General features: G+C 44.5%; 1 protein-coding gene across 1 annotated transcript in view; it reads left to right on the top strand.

Moving 5' to 3' along the window:
• Positions 1-20,877, top strand: part of SETDB1 (SET domain bifurcated histone lysine methyltransferase 1) — a gene marked incomplete in the record, with an annotated part of 3,089,600 nt that overhangs the window by 1,288,519 nt on the left and 1,780,204 nt on the right.

Here is a 20,877-nt window from a genome sequence, read left to right as displayed (position 1 = left end):
TTCCTCAGCGTAGGCCTTTAGCTATTCCTCCTGTCTTGGACATTGTAGATGATGCTTTTTCTGAGGCTAATTTGAATCCTGATTCCATGCCTCCTGCTCCTTCTAAGCCTGATAGATTTTATAGGGTTCCTGACTCTCATTTATTTTTATTTAAAAACCCTTCTGCAGATCCTGAAACTATTTCTCAGGGCTCTAAGGCTGCTAAGGTTGCTACTTCTAAAAATCCTATTCCCTCTGAGAAGGATTCTCATGCTTTAGACAGGTGGGGAAAAAGGTATATACTTCTGCTACCCTGTCTGTAAGGGCTTTAAATTGCCAGTTTCATATGTTTAAATATCAGCAATTTCTTTTGTCTGTTTTAAAGCAAAAGCTTGCTTCCCTTCCTGCTTGTGCAGAGGATAAGGAACTTCAGGATGTTTTGCATGCTACTGAACAGGTTAACAAGCATAGCTTACATTGTGGTTTTGATGCTTTGGATGCTTCCTGCAGGGCTGCTGCCTCTGGTACTGTGATTAGGAGACATGCCTGGCTTCGTGAACAAAGTTTACCTGAACAGGTTAAGGCTAAGTTTATTAGATGCCCCTGTTCAACAAGATGTTCTTTTTGGTTCTAAGGCTGAGGAAGTTATTAAAAAGATGGAAGAAAAGGCAAAGTCCATGGCAGACTGTAAAAGATTTCTTGCAAGTTCAGCCTCCTAGATTTTCCAGGAATTGGCCCTCTAAGAATTGGTCCTTTCCCACGTCTGACAGGCCTCAAAGGGGAAGATATAGACGCTCCAGAGGTCGTGGTCATGGCCAGACCTCTTACAGATCTAGACAATGGACTTGCTTCTTCACCTAGAAGGGGAGAAGACAGATCCCAATCTCAAAGAAAGCAAACTCAATGACTCTCTCGGTTGGGCTTCAGGACCCCTTTACCTGGATGCCCCTCTCGGAGGAAAACTGTCTCTTTTTTACAGAAATTGGACTCATATTACCCAGGACAGATGGGTATTGGACGTGATTCTAAAAGGTTACAAGTTCCACTTTCACACTTTGCCAAGGACTCACGGTTGGCCAGATCTGCCAAAACTTCAATGGTCAGAGGCCTTAACTCAAGTGGATGCTCTTCTGGCCATGAGAGCCATAGAGCCTGTTTCACTCTCGGAAATGGGAAAAGGGTTTTATTCAAGGCTGTTTCTGGTTCCCAGAAAACAAAACTCATGGAGACCTATTCTGGACCTTTCTGTGTTAAACACCTTTTGGAAATTCCAAAGTTCAAGATGCTTACTCTGCAACAGCTAATTCCAATGCTCTCTCAGGACGCCTGGATGGTGACATTGGACTTAAAGGAAGCCTATTTGCATATCCCTATCAGACAAGAACGCAGGAAATTCCTCAGGTTCAAGGCAGGTTCGAGGCACTTTCAATTCTCTGTTCTGCCCTTTGGTTTATCTACTGCCCAGAGTCTTCACCAAGTGCCTGGCACCAGTAGTGGCTTACTGCAGACTTCAGGGGATCCAAATTTACCCCTATTTGGACGACTGCCTTATTCAGGCAGACAGCAAAGATCTTCTGCTTCAACATCTGGACTTTGTTCAACGTCTTCTCCTACTACTGGGATTCTCAGTGAACATAAAAAAGTCACATTTGATCCCTTCTCAACAAATGGTATTCTTGGGAGCCCTCTTAAATACAACCTTACAAAGGGCCTACCTCACTCCAGAAAAACAAACTCAGCTGGCTTCTACTTTCAACACCTTGGCAACTCTATCTCAGCTCACTGCAAGGAAATTCCTGCAGGCTCTGGGCTACATGGCTCCCTGCATTCTGTTGATTCCAAGCAAGGCTTCACATGAGAAAGCTTCAATGGTATCTGAAAAGTGTATGGTCACAGCACTACCACGATCTGGATATTCTGATTCCTCTGATCCCCTGCCTCCAGAAGGAGTTCCTCTGGTGGTCCAGGGCATGCACTTTAAACGAAGGAAAACCTTTTTGTCTCCCTCAGCCTACTCAAATCCTAACCACGGACGCCTCGGATTATGCTTGGGGAGCACACTTTCTAAACAATTGCCAGCAGGGAACCTGGACAAAGGACCATCTTCACTGGCACATCAATCTGAAGGAAATGTTGGCAGTTCAAAATGCCCTTTTAGCCTTCAAAAACCTTTTACAACCAGGGCATCTGCTAATGACAGACAACACCATGGTCATGTGGTACATCAACAAGCAGGAGGGTTCACATTCATACTCCCTTTGCAAACTAGCTATGGGATTATGGGACACAGCACTAAATTTGAATCTGCATCTCCAGGCTCAATTCATTCCAGGAAACAGAATCTCTTAGCAGACAGCCTGAGCAGAAACATTTCAGATCCTCACGAATGGATGCTAGACACCAACTTGTTCAACAGGATTACTGCAGTTTGGGGATGTCCCCAGATAGATCTGTTTGCATCCCATCTCAATCATCAGCTGCCTCGCTTTGCACCAGGTCCTTCCACAAAACAGCATGGAGAGTGGATGCCCTGTCCTTCAGCTGGAGAAGCCTTTCAGCATATGCCTTCCCTCCTCTTCCTCTACTGCCTCGGGTTCTACTGAAGATAAAGCAGGACAAGCCCAAGTTCCTCATCTTGATTGCTCCAAATTGGCCTCGACAGTTTTGGTATCCAACCTTAAAGCTCCTGTTCTCCGGGCCTCCTTGGATTCTTCCACTGAACCCTTCGCTTCTGTCCCAGCATCAGGGTCAGTTACTACATTCCAATCTCAAGACCCTTTGCTTGGCAGCTTGGCTCTTCAAAGGAATTTGATTTCCTCTAGTCTTCCCAAACAAGTTTTGGATATTCTTTTGGAAGCTAGACGGCCTAGCACTAGGAAATCTTATGCCTCTAAATGGAAGAGGTTTTCTATTTGGATGCAGGACCGAGGCTCTGATCCTCAGGTTCCTGATCTCTCCTCTATTTTGCTTTACCTTTCGGAACTCTTATCTAAAGGACTTTCCTTTTCTTCCATTAAGATTCATGCTTCTGCTATCTCTGTGCATTTCAGTTCTGATCCTCCTGTTTTTTCACATCCTTTGGTGAAGCAGTTCTTGAGAGGGGCTAAAAATTTGCGGCCTCCAAGGACCCCTCCTGTCCCTGCCTGGGATCTTAATTATGTTTTAGAAAAACTTACTTTGCCTCCTTTTGAGCCTGCTGCATCTTCAGATATTAAGTTTCTATCCTGGAAGACTGTTCTTTTGTTAGCATTGACCTCTGCCAGAAGGGTCTCAGAGTTGCAAGCTCTCATGGCTGTGGAACCATACCTTATTTTCCATCAGGACAGAGTATCCTTGAGGACCAATCCTACTTTCATGCCTAAGGTGATTTAAGTGGCTTTGAATCAGACAATTCACCTTCCTACTTTCTTTCCAAATCCTCAAAATAAAGGGGAAAGGATTTTGCATTCATTGGATGTACACAGACAGTTACAATTTTACTTGGACAAGACTAAAGATTTCAGAAAGTCTAACCAATTGTTTGTTTCCTTTGCTTCCAGTTCTCTTGGAAAACCTATTTCTAAACAAACTATTTCCAAATGGATTGCTTATGGAATCAGATTTTGTTACACTCATCATGGGAAACAGTTTCCAGGGACCATTAGAAGTCATTCTACTAGAGCAGCTGCTACTTCTACAGCTTTCCTCAGAGGAGTCCCTACCAAGGATATCTTGGAAGCTGCCACTTGGAGTTCTGTGCATATTCTTTCCAAGCACTACAATCTCCCCTTGTTTTCTAAGTCTAGGGCAGGCTTTGCCTCTGCTGTCTTGCAGGGTATTCTTGCCTCCCCTTCTTCTATCTAAAGCCTACTCCCCCTCTACACTGCTTTGGGATTCCACCCTACAGTTATGACTGCAACAGTGAAACACGAAGAACATAGTACAGTTGTGTACACCTACCATAAATGTAGATGTTTGCAGTCCTATCCCCTCTTTCTCTCATATTTGTGGTGTATTTGTGTTTCCTTGTTGGATTCATTTTTGATTTGTTGGGGACTTCTGACATCTAGGGCAAGAAAGGCTGGAGAAGATGGCGTCGGCTGAGGGCTATGTACCAAGGCGTCCTGTCGTCAGGAGACTAGGACCCAGACTTTGGGATTCTGGCCGACCTCGGGCTGCCTGCTGGCAGGAGCACCCTACAGTTATGACTGCAACAGTGAAGACACTCGAACATCTACATTTATGGTAGGTGTACACAACTGTACTTTCTCTCCTGTCCTGCACTTTTACTAGCTTATTAGTCTAGCACTTTACCAGATTTCTTGTAGCAATTATTGTAGCGCACAAAAGTGCTACTAGCACTAAACATTCTACAAAGAACAGATACAGTACTTATTATTAATGACCACCCCTTCAGGCATGTCTAAAGGTCAGTTCCCTGTGCTTTCTCCTATTAACCTGGTGAACTTTGGCATCCTGAGGCAATATAGCAACTGCCTCATGTACACCGACAACCCCCTCCTCTTACCTCCCAACACTCAGACTTGCGAGAGATATACTTAAATATCCAAATTGGAAGCCACACACTCTCCAGCCAAGACTGGAATAGCTTGTCAAGAGAAGATCAACACTTGCACCACACTACATGGAGCACATAGCCCTCCAGAACATACACCATCACTGCCTTCACATAAAAACACAAACCGCAAACCCACCACAAACCCACCTTCATGGAAATCTACCCAAACAATAGAGACTTCCAAGGCAGAAATGCACTCGACCACCACAACACAACACTAACCACGTGACACACAACTCTCCTAAATAGTGTGCCACTCAACCAAAGCCCTAAGGCAAAACAGCATGCCCAACACACTAGTCATAGGCGACTCAATAGTGAGGCACACTGATGGTCCCACTCACTAGGTTGAATAAGGAGAAAGTAACAGTCAGCTGTCTGTCAGGTGCCAGGATCTGCCACATAACGCATGCACTCAGGTCCCTCAACAACAAGTACAAATATGACTCTGTCATTGTACATGTGGGTGTGAATGACCTGAGACATACCTCCCTGGATTACATGAAAAGAGATATGGAGGAGCTCTCGGATTATGTAGCCCAGGCGGGTATGACCCTAGCCCTGATCAGCATCCTACCATCACCCAGAATTATACCATATTACAAGCAGAACAGGATTGATTTCAACAATTGGCCAAGTTTCTGGTTAAGGGAGTCCAGTAACTGTCTGCCTGGGATGACATGATTGATAGACCTCGATGCTTTGCCAGAGATGGCCTCCATCTGTCACCCTTGGGCTTCTGGATACTGGCCAAGGTTCTTGCCACCCCTGTAGTGCCTTTTTAGGTGGTGTTCCAAAGACCAAATTACCACCGTAACAGCTACAAACAAATGCAGTCTGAGGGTCATGCTGCTGAACTCTAGAAGTGTAAATCACAAAATGCACTTGCTCAAAGCACTCCTTAAAATGGAGAACATCAACATTTGTGCTGTAACAGAGACCTGGTTCAAGGCAGCAGAAAGCACCCCTGCATTACCAGGCTATAACTCATGTCACACCTTTCAGCCCTAGAACTTGGACCGAAGCTGCAAAGGCAGTGGTGGTTCCATATTCATAAAGGATGCGCACACCTCCAGACTAGTAGCCCAACATAACGCATCAGAGATACTTCAGGTGCAGCTAACATTGGGTTAGACAGCAATTCAGGTCATAGCCTGCTATAGGTCCCCAACCATGTCTCAAGACTCGCACTCCATGTTACTAAGCACCCTGGAGAATATATTAGGGTCCAACCTAACACTTTCATACCGGGCGACTTCAGCTACCTTTCCATTAACGGGGGAAACTACTCATTTACCAATACACTTGCCCAACGTTTTCTGGAATTCATTAATTCCAATGCCCTGGACCAGCTCGTTATTACCCCCACTAGAGGTAGCAACATCCTTGACCTGGTCATTACTAACATGGACAACCGTTGCTCTACACCAGTAGTCAACTTCTCCCTGGTTAGATCCGACCACAAACTAATCACCATGGAAATCCACATCCCTCCCACCCCCTGCAAAGGTATCCTAAAAACAGAGGTGGCTAACTTCACAGCACCCATGCAAATAGAGAATAGTTGCATGACCACCGAATCATACACCAGTGCACTGTACGAACACGTACACAAATGCATGGATCTCACCATACGCAATAGAACCAAGATGCTCCCCTCCAAAAAAAGCAAGCCAATCTGGCATAAACAAACTCTACTAGAGGAGGAGGAAACTGATGCGGAATAAGGTGAAGTCCCAAGACTGGTAAAACTCCCTTATCAGCCTCAACAAAAAGTTGAGATCCCTCATCAAATCCTCTAAAGCTAGCTATGAAAACAGAATCGCAGGAGATGGTAAAAACAAAGTACAGTTGTGTACACTTACCATAAATGTAGATGTTCGAGTGTATTCACTGTTGCAGTCATTACAGGTCAATTACAGATTACTAGAGCCAATAACACTGCTGGAAAGCACTATTCTCCAGCGCTATAGCCAAATTATGGAACCCCCCACACACACACACACACACACACACACACAATAACCTCTCTACCATCATGCACCCACTTCAAAGCTTTACTTAAAGCGTACCTAAAAACATGCTGGCTATGCCCTTATAACTCTCCCCTCTAACTTCTCCCACTCCATCTACCCTCTACCTCTCTTCCACCCCACAAACCACCTTTGATTACTGCAAGCTCTGATACTTCCATGCCTATCTACTTATTGTATGGCAGTAACTTCTTATTGTAGCAATTGTTAATATCTGCTACGACTTCGTGGATAGAACAGATGCTAGTTATCTACTGAATGTACTATGTTCTTCATCTGTAACTATGTTTGCAATATTTTAATTGCTAGGATTCTTCATCTGTAACTATGTCTGTAATATTTTAATTTGTGGAGCTTTTCTCCCCGGGCCTCAGCTGAAAGTAGATCTGCATCCATTCCTGGTCAACAAATGTAAATAAATAATACAATAAAATAAATTACATTTGGGTTATCTGCTTGCAGTAGCCCTCAGTCAGCCTGATTAAACATAGTCTTGGGTCCTACATCGGTTGCTGTCTTTTCTTCCGTGACGTCAGGTCATCTGGAGTATAAAACATGCAGCTGACATCATTACATCAGATTTTCTTGCCCCAGATGTCAGATGCCCCCCTAATGGGAAGCAATTAAATTTATAAATATACAAGGTTATACCTCAACCAAAAAAGCAAATACACCAAAAAGGGTTTAAGCATTGCATAGAAGGGAACAGCTGTAACCAAAGGAAGTCAGGGAGCTGGAGGGAGGGTAACCAGGACTGCAACAGTGAATACCCTCGAACACCTACATTTATGGTAAGTGTACGCAACTGTACTATGTTCTTCGTGTTTCACTGTTACAGTCATTACATTTGGGTAGATGCCTAAAGCTAAGTATGAGAGGAGGAATTTAGGTAGCATTAGGACCAGCTGTAAGGCCCTGCAAAACTGCAGTGGCAAAACCAGCTCTGGATTTAGAGAAAATTGGCAAATGGCAATGCTTGGTGAAAGTAATGTACAGAATTCCAGGCAGCAGCTTCTAGGATGTCGTTGGTAGGTACGCCTCTGAGAAAGGATGTAGAGGTAGATGCAGCCCTGGTTGAGTGGGATTTAATCTCTTGTGGGATAGGTTTTCCATGGTGCTTGTAGCATAAATGAATGCAATGGCCTACCCATTTGGAGATGGTTCGCTTTGAAATAGCCTTCCCCTCTGTCCCTGCAGCAAATGCCACCAGCAGTTCAGATTTCCTTTGAGGTTTAGACCTGTCCAAGTAGAATCTAAGTTGTCTGTGCACATCTAAGGAGTGCAGGATCCGTTCCCCTTTGTTCTGTGGATTAGGAAAGAAGGTAGGCAAATGAATGGACTGATTAAAGACCACACTGGATACCACCTTTGGCATGAAAGAGGAATTGGTCCTGAGGGACACCCTGTCCACATGAAAGGCTCCACTGCCATAAGAGCCTGTAATTCAGATACCCTTCTTGCTGAAGTGATGGCTAAAAGGGAAGCTGTTTTCCAAGAAAGGAATTTTAAATCTGCAGTAGCAGCTGGCTCAAAAGGAGGAAGGGTGAGTTTCTCCAATACAAAGTTAAGGTCCCAGGCTGGAGTTGGAGCTCTCCTGGGTGGTCTTAAATTTTTGGTCACTCTGAGGAACTGCTTGAGCAGTGGAAGAGAGAAGACGGGAGGTTCTGTGTTATAATGAGCTGAAATGGCTGAGGTGTGATTTTTTTTTATTGAGGAAAAGACAGGCCCTTGTGAAGCATCTCAGTTAAGTATTGTAAAACCTGAGGTAAATTGGGCACTGCTGTGCTTATCCCTTGAGATTGGTTCCAGGCACAGAATCTTTTCTATTTTTCAGCATAAGATTTTCTAGTACTAGGCCTCCTTGCCTCTGAAATGACATCCATCACTGGTTTACTGAGGGATGTTAAAGGAGAACTTGGGTAATTAGCCAGGCTGCTAGGTTCAGTGTTTGAAGCTGAGGGTGCAGAATCTGGTTCTCCTGCTGAGACAGCAGGGTAGGAGTCTGGGGCAGGTGCCATGAGGCCAACAGTGACGCACTGTGCAGGAGGGGGTACCAGTGTTGGCGTGGCCAGGCTGGTGCAATCAAAATCATCCTTGGTTTGTCTTGTTTGATCTTTAGCAGTACTTTAGAGAGCAGAGGCAGAGGAGGAAAGGCATAAACTGATAGGTTTTTCCTGCTGAAGGACAGAGCATCCACTTTCCAAGCTTGTCTGTGGGAAGTCCTTGCACAAAATTTTTCCAATTGATAGTTCTGGGGGGAGGCAAACAGGTCTATATCTGGGCTCCCCCATTTGCTTGTCAACATGTTGAAAATCCTTGGTTCCAGTTTCCACTTGTGTGGGTCCATGAGGGTTCTGCTTAGTCCATCTGCCAGTGTATTTAGTTTTCCTGGCAGGAATTGAGCTTGTAGATGTACTTGGTAACTCAAGGCTGTGTTCCACAATGCCATGGCTAATCTGCAGAGGGGGTAAGAATGTGTACCCTCCTGCTTGTTTATGTACCACATAACAGTGGTGTTGTCCATCTTTACCATTAATTGTCCTGGAAGAATGTGGTCCTTGAAGGCTGTCAGAGCATTCTGTACAGCTAACATTTCTTTGTGATTGATGTAAAGGTGCATTTGAATTGGGTTCCATTTGTCCTGAATGCAGTTCCCTGCCAGGTGCGCTCCCCCATGCATAGTCTGATGCATCTGTTGTTAGGGTTTGGGCGGCAGGGGGTAGTGTGAATGGTAGTTCCTTGTTTTGGTGGCAGGCCTCTGTCTACCAAAGGAACTCAAGACATAGACAAGGAATGGTAGGAATCATTGCTTCTAGATCCTGCGAATGTTGACACCATAGACTTTTTAGATACCATTGTAGTTTCCTCATATGCAGTCTTGCATATGGAATTAGAAGAATGCAGGAGGCCATAAACCCCAAGACTTGTAGTATTTGCCTTGCAGATAGCAGGGGTTTTGTGATCACTTGTTTGAAGTAGGTTGTCAAGTGTTGTCAAGTGATTTTGTTTCTCTGGCGTGAGGAAATCCATCTGGGAAGTTGTATTCAAGCTTGCTCCCAGGAATATAATTTGTTGATAGGGTACCAGATGTGATTTTTTTTTCATTTATGGTGTACCCCAGACAAGTTAGCACCCTCTGTAGAAAAGCCAGATGATTCAAAAGTATGTCCTGGTTTTCTGCCTGAATTAGACAATCGTCCAGGTATTTGTATATTTGAATATTTCTTTGCCTGCAAAATGCAATGACTGGAGCTAGGCACTTTGTGAATACCCTGGGCGCAGTAGATAAGGCAAAGGGCAGTGCAGAGACTTGATAGTGCGTGTAGCCTGCTTTGAAGCGTAGGTATTTTCTGCAAGATTCCATGATTGGGATGTGCAGGTTTGCTTCCTTTAAATTTAGTATTGCCAACCAGGCATCTTTGCTTAGCATAGGAAGCAACTGGTGAAGAGTCAGCATCTTGAATTTTGGAATCACCAAAAAGGTGTTTAGAGTAGGCAGGTCCAGGATACGACGCAACGAATTGTCTTTTCTGGGTACCAGGAAAAATCTTGAGTAGAAACCTTGTCCCTTTTTCTCTTCTGGTACCAGTTGAATAGCCCCTATGCTTAAGAGAGAGAGTGTACTTGCTTTTTGGCCTCTGCCCACTACTTTGGAGGTAGCTCCTGCCAACTGCTTGGAGTTGGTGACGTGTGGAAGTGAAATCTGTATCCTTGGGACACTATATTTAAAACCCATTTGTCCTGGGTAATTAGTCCCCAGTTCTTTGCATGAAGTGCAATCTTTCCCCCCAAAGGGGCAGCCAGTTGAGAAGTGCTTGGAAGTTTTAAAAATAAGTATTTGAGACAGTTTACCATAGGGCGGAGTTCTATTACTCCCAAATTTGGAAGTGGAGGCCCCCCCACTGCTTAGTCCGGTGCATCCCCTGGGACTGAAGCCTGGGTGCTCTGCTGGATCTGGGTTTGGACTGAGAAGATCTGGAAGAGGCAGGAAAGGACCAATTCTTAGAAGGCCATTGCCTACAAAATCTTGGAGTTTGTACTTGTAAAAAGTCCTTTAACAGTTTGCATAGATTTAGCTTTTTCAGAACAACTTCTGCCTTGTTGCCAAACAGGTGGCCCTGATTTAAGGGAGCATCCAGTAATTTTGCTTTAACATGATCTGGCAAGGATTGCTCCTTAAGCCAAGCATGCCTTCTAAGTACAGATCCAGATGTTCATCGTGTTACACTGCTGCAGTCATTACATTTGGGTTATTCTGCCGTCAGGCGGTTCCCCAGTCGGCCTGAGTTCCAAAGTCTTGGTCCAGCGTCAGTTGCTGTCACCTCCTCCCTGACGTCAGTGCGACAGGGGTATATAAGATGCAGCCGATGCCATTTTCTTCAGTCCTTCTTGCCGCGCGGTGCCCGAAGCAAAAGCAGTTCGCAAGTGCCGGTCGGCCGTCTCCTGAGATTTTCATTCCGAATACAGAACCGAAGTCTTCTACAAAGCTAAGTACCCCATTGGGGAAACTTTTTCTTGCCTCAGACCGATGTCAGTAAATGTTAATAACTGTATTTCTTGTGGGAAGCAAATACCTCATAAGGATTTCCATTCCTGTTGTATCCTATGCCTAGGCCCTGAGCACGACGTCACTGGTTGTTGGTTTTGTGCTAGGTTTAACAAGCGCACTGTTAAACGTCGGTTTGATTTTGCCCGACATTATTTTGGTAGAAAATTCAATTATACCATGCCGTCGTAACTTCCGACCACAGGAATACACAAAAAGTGCAAAGACAAGGATAGGCATCCGAGGCCCAAAACTGACGACGAAGCCTCTTCTAGGCCAGTCGCCAGTTCTCCGGTTTTCAGCAGGGCGCCTTCGCAGCCCCTGACAACCGCTTCTGTAGCACCACAGGCCGCCTCTGACTCCCACGTGGAGATGGCTGGGCCTTCAGACGCACAAGTTCTTCAGCCTACCGAGACTAACCTTTCAGAGGGATCCGGAGTAGCTGAGCAACCAGCTACAGAGGGTGTCTTCAGACCTACTCAGTTAAGCATTAGACCCTCAACTAAGTCTAAGCCTCCTTTAAAATCAAAGAAACAAATACAGCATTCCCCAGGACAGGCCTGCATGCCTAAGAAACAAATGCTCAAAATGGCCGAAGACCTAATCAGTCTAATCAGGGGGTCCCATCCCCCTCCTGATAAAAGGTCTAGATAGGATGCAGACTATGACTCATCCGACCAGGTGTCCATCTCTTCTGATTCATCCTCAGACCTAGGATACTCTTTACCCCCTTATGAGGATTCTGATGCTGAGGAATCAATTCCATCAGCCTCACCGCCTGAGGACTACTCCTTTGGGGAAACCCTACATGCCATGAGGGAGCATTTCCACTGGGAAGGCCAGGATTACTCAGAATCCAAGAAAAGGCTCAGAGGCTTCCTTTTATTACCTCAACACAGACCCCTTGCTATTCCGCCAGTGTTAGATATTGTGGATGATGTGTATGCTGAATCCAGCTTAAATCCTGATTCCTTACCTCCAGCCCCTGTTAAACCTGACAGATACTACTGTCATAAATTTCTGTGTAAAAGCCCTGTAGCTGACCCTGAAACTGTTTCTCAGGGACCCAAAGGAGTTAAGGCCTCATCAGCCAAGAATCCAGTTCCCTCAGACAGAGATTCCAGAGCATTAGACAGATGGGGAAAGTATATACGTCTGCAACTTTAGCAATGAGAGCCTTAAATTGCCAGTTTCACATGCTAAAATATCAGCAATTTTTACTGTCTCAGTTAAAAAAAAAATGCTTCTAGAATCAGATACTCCTAATTTTAAAGAAATGCAGGATTTATTGCATGCAGCTGAACAAGTGGGAAAGCATACTTTGCAATGTGGTTTTGGTTCTTGAGGCCTCCTGCAGAGCAGCAGTTACAGGCTCTGTCATTAGAAGGCATGCTTGGTTAAAAGAACATACGTTACCAGATCATGTTAAAGCAAAATTATTGGATGCACCTTTGCAGCAGGATGTGTTATTTGGAGTTAAGGCAAAAGAGGTATTAAAAAAAATGGAGGATAAGGCAAAATCTATGCAAACGGTGAATGATTTCTTACAGATTCAGCCTCCTAGATTTAGCAGAAACTGGCCAACTAAGAATTGGTCCTTTCCAATTACAGACAGACCTCAAAGGGGAAGATACAGACGTCCAAGAGGTAGAGGTCAAACACAAGGTCCTTACAGGCCTCGACAATGGGTTGCATCAGGTCAGAAAGAAGGGGAAGACAGGCCCCAACCATATAAAAAGCAGCTCCAATGACTTTCCACTACAGCTGCCAAACAAATCCTTCTTGGCAGCCCCCTTGGGAGGAAAACTGACACTCTTCTACCACAATTGGCAAATGATCACCAAAGACAAATGGGTTCTCAACATTGTATTTCAAGGTTACAGGTTCCACTTTCACGCTCTGCCAAGGTTAAAAGTAATGCCAAATCTGCCACCAAATCAATGGGCAGAGGCTCAAAAACAAATTACAGCACTCATGGATATGAGAGCTATTCAAAAGGTACCATCACAGGAGCAAGGACAAGGATTTTACTCTAGACTCTTTCTGGTACCCAGAAAGGACAAAGTCTGGAGGCCCATTCTGGATCTTTCATCTCTAAACACGTACCTGGATGTTCTGAAATTCAAAATGTTGACACTACAGCAGCTTCTTCCCATGCTGGGCAAGAAAGCTTGGCTCGTGACTTTGGACCTCAAAGAGGCATACCCGCATGTCCCTATCATACAAAACTGCAGAATATACCTCAGATTCATAGTTGGTCCAATGCACTACCAATTCTCTGCACTGCCCTTTGGCTTATCTACTGCGCCCAGGGTCTTCACAAAGTGACTGGTACCAGTAATTGCATTTTGCAGACAGAAAGGAATTCAAATTTATCCGTACCTGGACGACTGCCTGATTCAAGCAGAGAGCAAGGACATTCTTCTAAAGCATCTGGCGTTTGTAAAAAAGTTATTAAGTTGCCTGGGGTACACAGTAAACAAAAAGAATTCAAAACTAGTGCCCTCACAAGAGATTATATTCCTGGGTGCCAGCTTGAACACAACGGCCCAGATGGCTTATCTCACGCCAAACAAACAAGGACAACTGACTCAATACTTTCAATTGATGGCAACAAAGACTCAACTCCCTGCAAAAAAAAATTCTGCAGGCCTTGGGTTACATGGCATCCTGCATACTAGTAATTCCATATGCCAGACTGCATATGAGTAAACTACAATGGTACCTAAAGAATGTATGGTCTCAACACTGTCAAAGTTTGGAAACCGTTATACCACTAATCCCTTGCCTTCAACAGGAGTTTCAGTGGTGGGCTCAAGCTTGTCACCTCAACAAGGGACAGCCTTTTACACAACACACAGCCAGGCAAACACTGACAACAGATGCATCGGATTACACCTGGGGAGCCCACCTGGCAGGCAAATGTATTCAGGGCACGTGGCCTGCATAACAAAGGCATTTTCACATCAATCAAAAAGAGATGTTAGCTGTACAAAATGCCCTTATAGCTTTCAAGGACCTGCTGCATCCAGGACAACTACTATTAAAGACAGACGACACCACAGGTATGTGGTACATAAACAAGCAAGGGGGCATTCACTCCTACCCCCTATGCAGACAAGCCATGACCTTGTGGAACACAGCTATAAACTTTCAAGTTCATCTACAAGCACAATTCCTGCCAGGAGAGAAAAATACACTGGCAGACGACTTAAGCAGAAACATCATGGATCCCCACGAATGGGAGTTTAATCCACAAATATTCAGAATGATAACACAGAAATGGTGGAGCATCCCCAATAAACTGCCAGCTACAAAAGTTCTGCACAAGGAGTTACCATCCACAAGCATGGAAAGTTGGATGCCCTCTCATTCAGCTGGGAGAACCTACAAGTATACGCTTTCCCACCACTACCTCTCCTGCCAACGGTACTCATAAAAGCCAGGCAGGAAGAGCCAAAGATGATCCTGATTGCACCAGACTGGCCACGCCAGCACTGGTACCCAATCTTAAGGAGCTTAGCACAAGAACCACCCTGGATTTTGCCTCAAATCCCACATCTGCTGACTCAGCACAACAAACAAATACTACACAGCCAGCTAAAGACCTTAAACCTAGCTGCATGGAAGATTCCTTAGTCAAGCCAAGCAATGCCTCTCTCCAAAGCTGTTATGGATGTCATTCTGGAGGCTAGAAGGCCTAGTACCAGGAAAGCCTATTCGGATAAATGGAAGAGATTCTGTGCCTGGAACCAAGCTCACAGCCTTGACCCTCTTGTCCCAAACATTCCTCAGATACTGCAATACTTAACTGAGATGCTGGACAAAGGCCTCTCCTTCTCATCCATCAAGATCCACGCCTCTGCCATCTCTGCTCATTACAACATGGATCCACCAATTTTCTCTAATTCTCTGTTAAAACAGTACCTCAGAGGGGCTAAAAACATAAGACCGCCCCGTAGAGCACCTACTCCAACTTGGGACCTCAACTTTGTTTTGGAAAAGCTAACTTTACCTCCTTTTGAGCCAGCCAACACAGCAGAACTAAAATATATCTCCTGGAAAACTGCTCTGCTCCTGGCAATAATATCAGCACGAAGAGTTTCAGAATTACAGGCACTAATGGCAGTGGAACCTTTCCTCATTTTCCACCAGGACAGGGTGTCTAAGAACTAACCCTACTTTTATGCCAAAGGTGGTATCCAGTGTGGCTCTAAACCAAACTATTCCCCTGCCAACTTTTTATCCTAAACCACAGAATAAAGGGGAAGACTACTGCACTCTTTGGACATTCACAGGCAGTTATGCTTCTACTTGGACAAAACCAGATTTCAGAAAATCTGAGCAATTATTGGTAGCATATACTGCAGGAGCACAGGGAAAAGCCATTTCAAAACAGATTGTTTCAAAATGGATAGGACATTGCATAAGTTTTTGCTACACATACCATGTAAAACCTGTACCTAGCAGCATTAGATCTCACTCCACCAGGGCAACGGCCACTTCAACTGCCTACCTCAGGGGAGTACCTACCAAGGATATTTTGGAAGCAGCAACTTGGAGTTCTGTACATACCTTCAGCAAGCATTGTCATCTGCCTCTATACTCTAAATCCAGAGCTGGCTTCGCCACTGCAGTGCTGCAGGGCCTTATAGCCACTCCTAATGCCTTATAGAGCCAGCCACCCTACTTCAGCTTTGGGATTCTACCCAAGTGTAATGACTGCAGCAGTGTAACACGATGAACATAGTACAGTTTTGTACCTACTATAAATGTAGATGTTCGAGTGTATACACTGCTGCAGTCCAGGTTACCCTCCCTCCTTCCCCTCTTACTGGCTGGTACGTACTTATGTCTTCTACCCTTACTACCTATGGGGGTATTTGCTGGTAGCTGTAAGTTGTTTTTTGCTTTTCTTATGTATGTTTTATTAGCAATTGGAATTGCCTACCTATTTAGAGGCACCTGACATCTGGGGCAAGAAAAACTGAAGAAAATGGCGTAGGCTGCATCTTATATACCCCTGTCGCACTGCCGGTCATGGAGGAGGCGACAGCAACCGACGCCGGACCAAGACTTTGAACTCAGGCCGACTGGGGAACCGCCTGATAGCAGGATAACCCAAGTGTAATGACTGCAGCAGTGTATACACTCGAACATCTACATTTATGGTAGGTACAAAACTGTACTTTACCGCAGCCCTGCAAGATGGCCTCTATGAGTCAAAACCACATTGCAGTGTATGTTTACCAACTTGTTCAGCAGAATACATAACATCCTGTAAATCCTTATTTTCAGCACAATCAGGAATCAACATCATTTTCTGTTTAAACAATCCAGTAATATGCAGCTGATACTTTAACATATGAAACTGGCAATTCAAGGCCCTAATGGCCAAAGTTGCAGAATTGTGTACCTTCTTACCCCATCTATCCAGCACCCTGGAGTCTCTATCATAGGGGGTAGGATTTTTGGCAGTAGCAGCTTTAATACCCATGGGTCCCTGTGAAATGGTTTCAGGATCCGCAGTAGGATTTTTGAAAAGGAACTTGAGAGTCAGGAACCCTGTAATATCTGTCAGGTTTTCTGGAAGCAGGAGGTAAAGAGTCACGGGCCATGCTAGATTCTGAAAAGGCATCATCAACAATGTCCAGTACAGGAGGTATTGCTAAATGCCTGTGCTGGAGCAGAAGTAAGAAATCCCTAAGCCTCTTTTTTAAAATCAGAGAAATCCTGACTTTCCCAATGAAAAAGCTCCCTGAGAGTGTACAAGGTTTCACCAAAAGAGAAATGCTCGGGGGGGGAGGGCAGAGGGAATAGAGTCCTCAGCATCAGAATCCTCATAGGTAGATTAGGGTAAATCCTGGTCATCAGAGGAAACAGAAATTTCAGAATCCTGGTCAGAAGTATCATAAGCAAACTTAGTCCTTGGTCTCTTAGAGGGGGAAGGTTGGCTTCCCCTGATTAAAGTAATAAGGTCTTCACTTATTCTTATTATTTGTTCTTTAGGCATAGAGGCCTGACCATGTGGTCTGGGCATCAGTTTAGGCCTTGAAGAAGAGGATGGCGCCGGTTTAATATACAAGTCAGTAGGCCTGAATACACCCTCAGAAGCTGCTGCCTGCACAGCGGCTCCTGACCCGTCCAAGGTAGAGACATCCGCAGGTTCCACAGTTGAAGTATCTCACGGCATACCAGACTCCGAATGGGTCTCTGTAGAGGCCTGCGAATCTGAAGTAGCGGGTTTCAGGGGCTGTGAAAGCGCCTCACTGAGTACCGGCGAACTGGGCGGCCTGTCTCTGCGTTTTTTTCGGAGTGTCGGTAGTCAGATGGCTTACCGAAGACATATCAGGATAATTGAACCGAGCACCAAAACATTTAGAAGTGCACATATACCGACGACGGATAGTTCGTGGTTTAAATAAGGCACAAAACCGACAGTGAGGTACATTGTGGTCAGGGCCTAGGCAAGGAATGCAGTACAAATGAAAATCTTTATGAGGTATTTGCTTTCCACAAGAAATGCAATTATTTACTTTTAATGACATCGGTTTAGAGCAAGAAAAAGTTTCCCCAATGGGGTACTTAGCTTTTAGTTGAAGACTTCGGTTCTGAAACTCGAAAACAAAAATTTCATGAGTCTACCGACCGGCACTTGCGGACTGCTTCTGCTTCAGGCACCGCACGGCAAGAAAGACTGATGTAATGACATTGGCTGCATGTTTTTATACCCCAGACGACCTGACGTCATGGAAGAAGAGACAGCAGCCGATGTAGGACCGAAGGCTTTGTTAATCAGACCGACTGAGTGCTACTGCAAGCAGATAACCCAAATGTAATGGCTGCAACAGTGAAACATGAAGAACATCCACAGTGTATTCTATAGTTATGTAAAGAATCTCCACAACAATACCCAGATTTGCTCTGAGCTACTGCACAATGTTGCCTCCTGTACAGAACCAATAGATATTGCCTGCATACTGGCGACAGATTCAGTGCCAACTTTAACCCCCCCCAGCAAAAGACCAATCACAATACCAGTAGATTGCCAGGCACCCAGTATTACTGCTGCACAGATTAAAATAGCACTGTCCAAGGCCAAGAATGCAGCTTCTAGGGGCCAGACAATATCTTTGTCTGTGTTTTACATGAACTACAGTGTGAACTTGCACCTTTCCTGTGTGCCCTGTTCAGTCACAGCCTCACCTCAGGTTTTGTCCCTACTGAATGGCGCACTGCTACAGTCCTCCCTCTCCACAAAGGAGGAGCAACTACAGACCCTGGGAACTATCGCCCCTTTAGCCTGACGAGTCTGGTATGCAAAGCTATGGAACGCATCATCATGGACCTAATAAACAAGGATATAGGGAATCTCCAAACTCTGGATCCCACACAGTTTTGTTTTGTGAAGGGTAGATCATGCCTGTTCAACTTGGTTGACTTCTTTGAATCAGTCACCAGAGCTGTGGATGAAGGCAACGTGGTTCCTACAGCCTTCCTTGATCTGGCCAAGGCCTTTGATACCATTCCCCACTCAGGAATCATAGAAAAACTCACTAAGCTAGGCATCAACCCCTATATCACTAGGTGGATTGCAGACTGTCTCACAGATAGAACCCACAGTGTGAAAGTAGCTGACTCCAAGTCAGACTGCCGACCAATCACGAATGGAGTCCCACGGGGTTTGGTCCTGGGTCCTTTCCTGTTTGGTATCTACTTCTCTGAAATCCAGGCTGACAAAATTTGCAGACATTTGCAAGTTAGGAGCTATTAACAACTCCTTAAGTGATGTTAACCTCACTGAGACCGACTGATGTCAGAACCATGGCCTTAAGTTCAACGCCAAAAAATGTATCATCCCCTTTAGGAAAAACCCGGTTCCCATGAATTACCACATCGATGGTAGTCCACTGAACACAGAAGGCATTATAAGATATCTGGGAACACAGGTTGACAGCAACCTCTCTTTTGACCATCACATTGCCACTGTGGTCAGAAAGTCCTTCAATGTGGCACATCTCATTACTAAGGGTTTTGCATCCAGGAAGAAAGAGGTCGTTGTCTCCCTCTACTCTTCCCTCATTAGGCCAATCGATGAGTACAATCCCCCATTTGGTATGTACCTCAAAAGACACCTGCAACAACTGGAGATGCCACAATAGTACCTCACAAAGAGGATCCTAGGCCTTAAACACTTGTCCTATATGGACAGACTCAAAAAAACTCCCAACTATTCTCTGTGTCATATTGCCTGCTTAGAGGTGATCTCTGCTTGACTTATAAAGCCATGTCTGACCCAGCTCTGTTAGAAATGCTACATGTAAAGAAATCCCAATCCCTTCAAGACTACTGCGCTCCAGAGACCTCAACCTCATTACCAAAATCTGCAGAGCATGCTGGTGGCACAGGTTCATAACCCAGAGACTGCCCATGGTATGAAATAGACTTTCCGACGATATTGTAGTTGAGGGCCTCACCAGTTCCTTTTGCGCAGAAGTGGGCGTGTTGCAAATTGAGTGACTACCCGGTCTGCATATTACTTGGGGTTTTCGACAAACTGGCAGTACATTCTCTCTCTCTCTCTCTCTCTATATATATATATATATATATATATATATATATATTTATATAATTTTTTTTTTTTTTTTTTTTTTTTTTTACATTTTAGGTCGATTAAAACTTGCTGTTTTACACAATATGTGCATATCAAAGTTCAGAAATGCTGCAACACCTTGTAATACTTAAAGACTTAACCCCACAACTGAGTGAAAGAAAGAAGCAGCGGTTACACTTCCGTTACGATTGCGTGCTGTACTGACAGCACATAACCGTTCAAAGTGTCAATATGAGATTTTGGTGACTGACTATTAAAAGCACTGTGACAACGGAAACATTTTAGTTTAAGAAGCTATTACGTTGTATCAAATCCATAATTTTAGCAGTTGGCAGTCCTCTTAAGAAACTGAAATACCCCAAGGTCGAGAAAGTTTTTTTTTTTTTTTTGTTCTTGTTTAAATGTCGGTTCATGCCATACCGGTAATTTACTTTCAGTTTACTGTTATATTTACTATCCTTTTACAACGTCAAGTGCACTTTTTTTTTCCTTCGGTTATACATTGGGAGGGAATGCATATTCATGAATGACATATCACGGGGGTGGGTTTTGGGCGTGGCTTGCTACTGCGCATCTGGTGAGGCCCTCAACTACAGTATCACTGACTTTGCATACATGTCAAGTATAGCACCTCACTGTCCCTGTTCAAGAGAAATCTTGAGTGAATGGGTAATAGAAAATTCACCCCGGGGATCACTCCAGTGGCTGTACTCAACAGAGGCACTGGGAACTAAGGTCGGCTGGCACGATGGCAGGGTAATCCTATGGGCTAGGCTTGTAAAGGCTCCAGGGCCATTAGCCTAGCACACACCTATGAACATATCAGCCTCCAGCTTTATGACACCTTTAGCTGTAAGGCACAGGCCAAAAATCAAGTGATACTTGAAAAACCTTTGGTAGCAGCAAAGTTGTGCCCTTGCTCATCTCTGTCCTGGAGGAATTTAAATGGTGGTAGCAGCAAGTACTGAAGTCCCAAGAGCTAGTATTCTGGAGAGGATACAAACCTGGATTGGATTGTACTTGGATGTTTTCAGTTTATATCTTTTTACATTGATATTTTGCTGTCAATATTTTTACTGTTGATCTTATGCTGTTTTAGATCATTTTAAATAATACTATAGATATGCGTTTACCAGAAAATTGTAAA

The sequence above is a fragment of the Protopterus annectens genome, chromosome 8.part0, assembly GCF_019279795.1.
Source record: "Protopterus annectens isolate FY-2018-M chromosome 8.part0, PAN1.0, whole genome shotgun sequence".
In the NCBI taxonomy this organism is placed as follows: Eukaryota; Metazoa; Chordata; order Ceratodontiformes; family Protopteridae; genus Protopterus; species Protopterus annectens.
The sequence above is the reverse complement of the archived record's forward strand: the minus strand, read 5'-3'. Positions and strand labels throughout refer to the sequence as shown.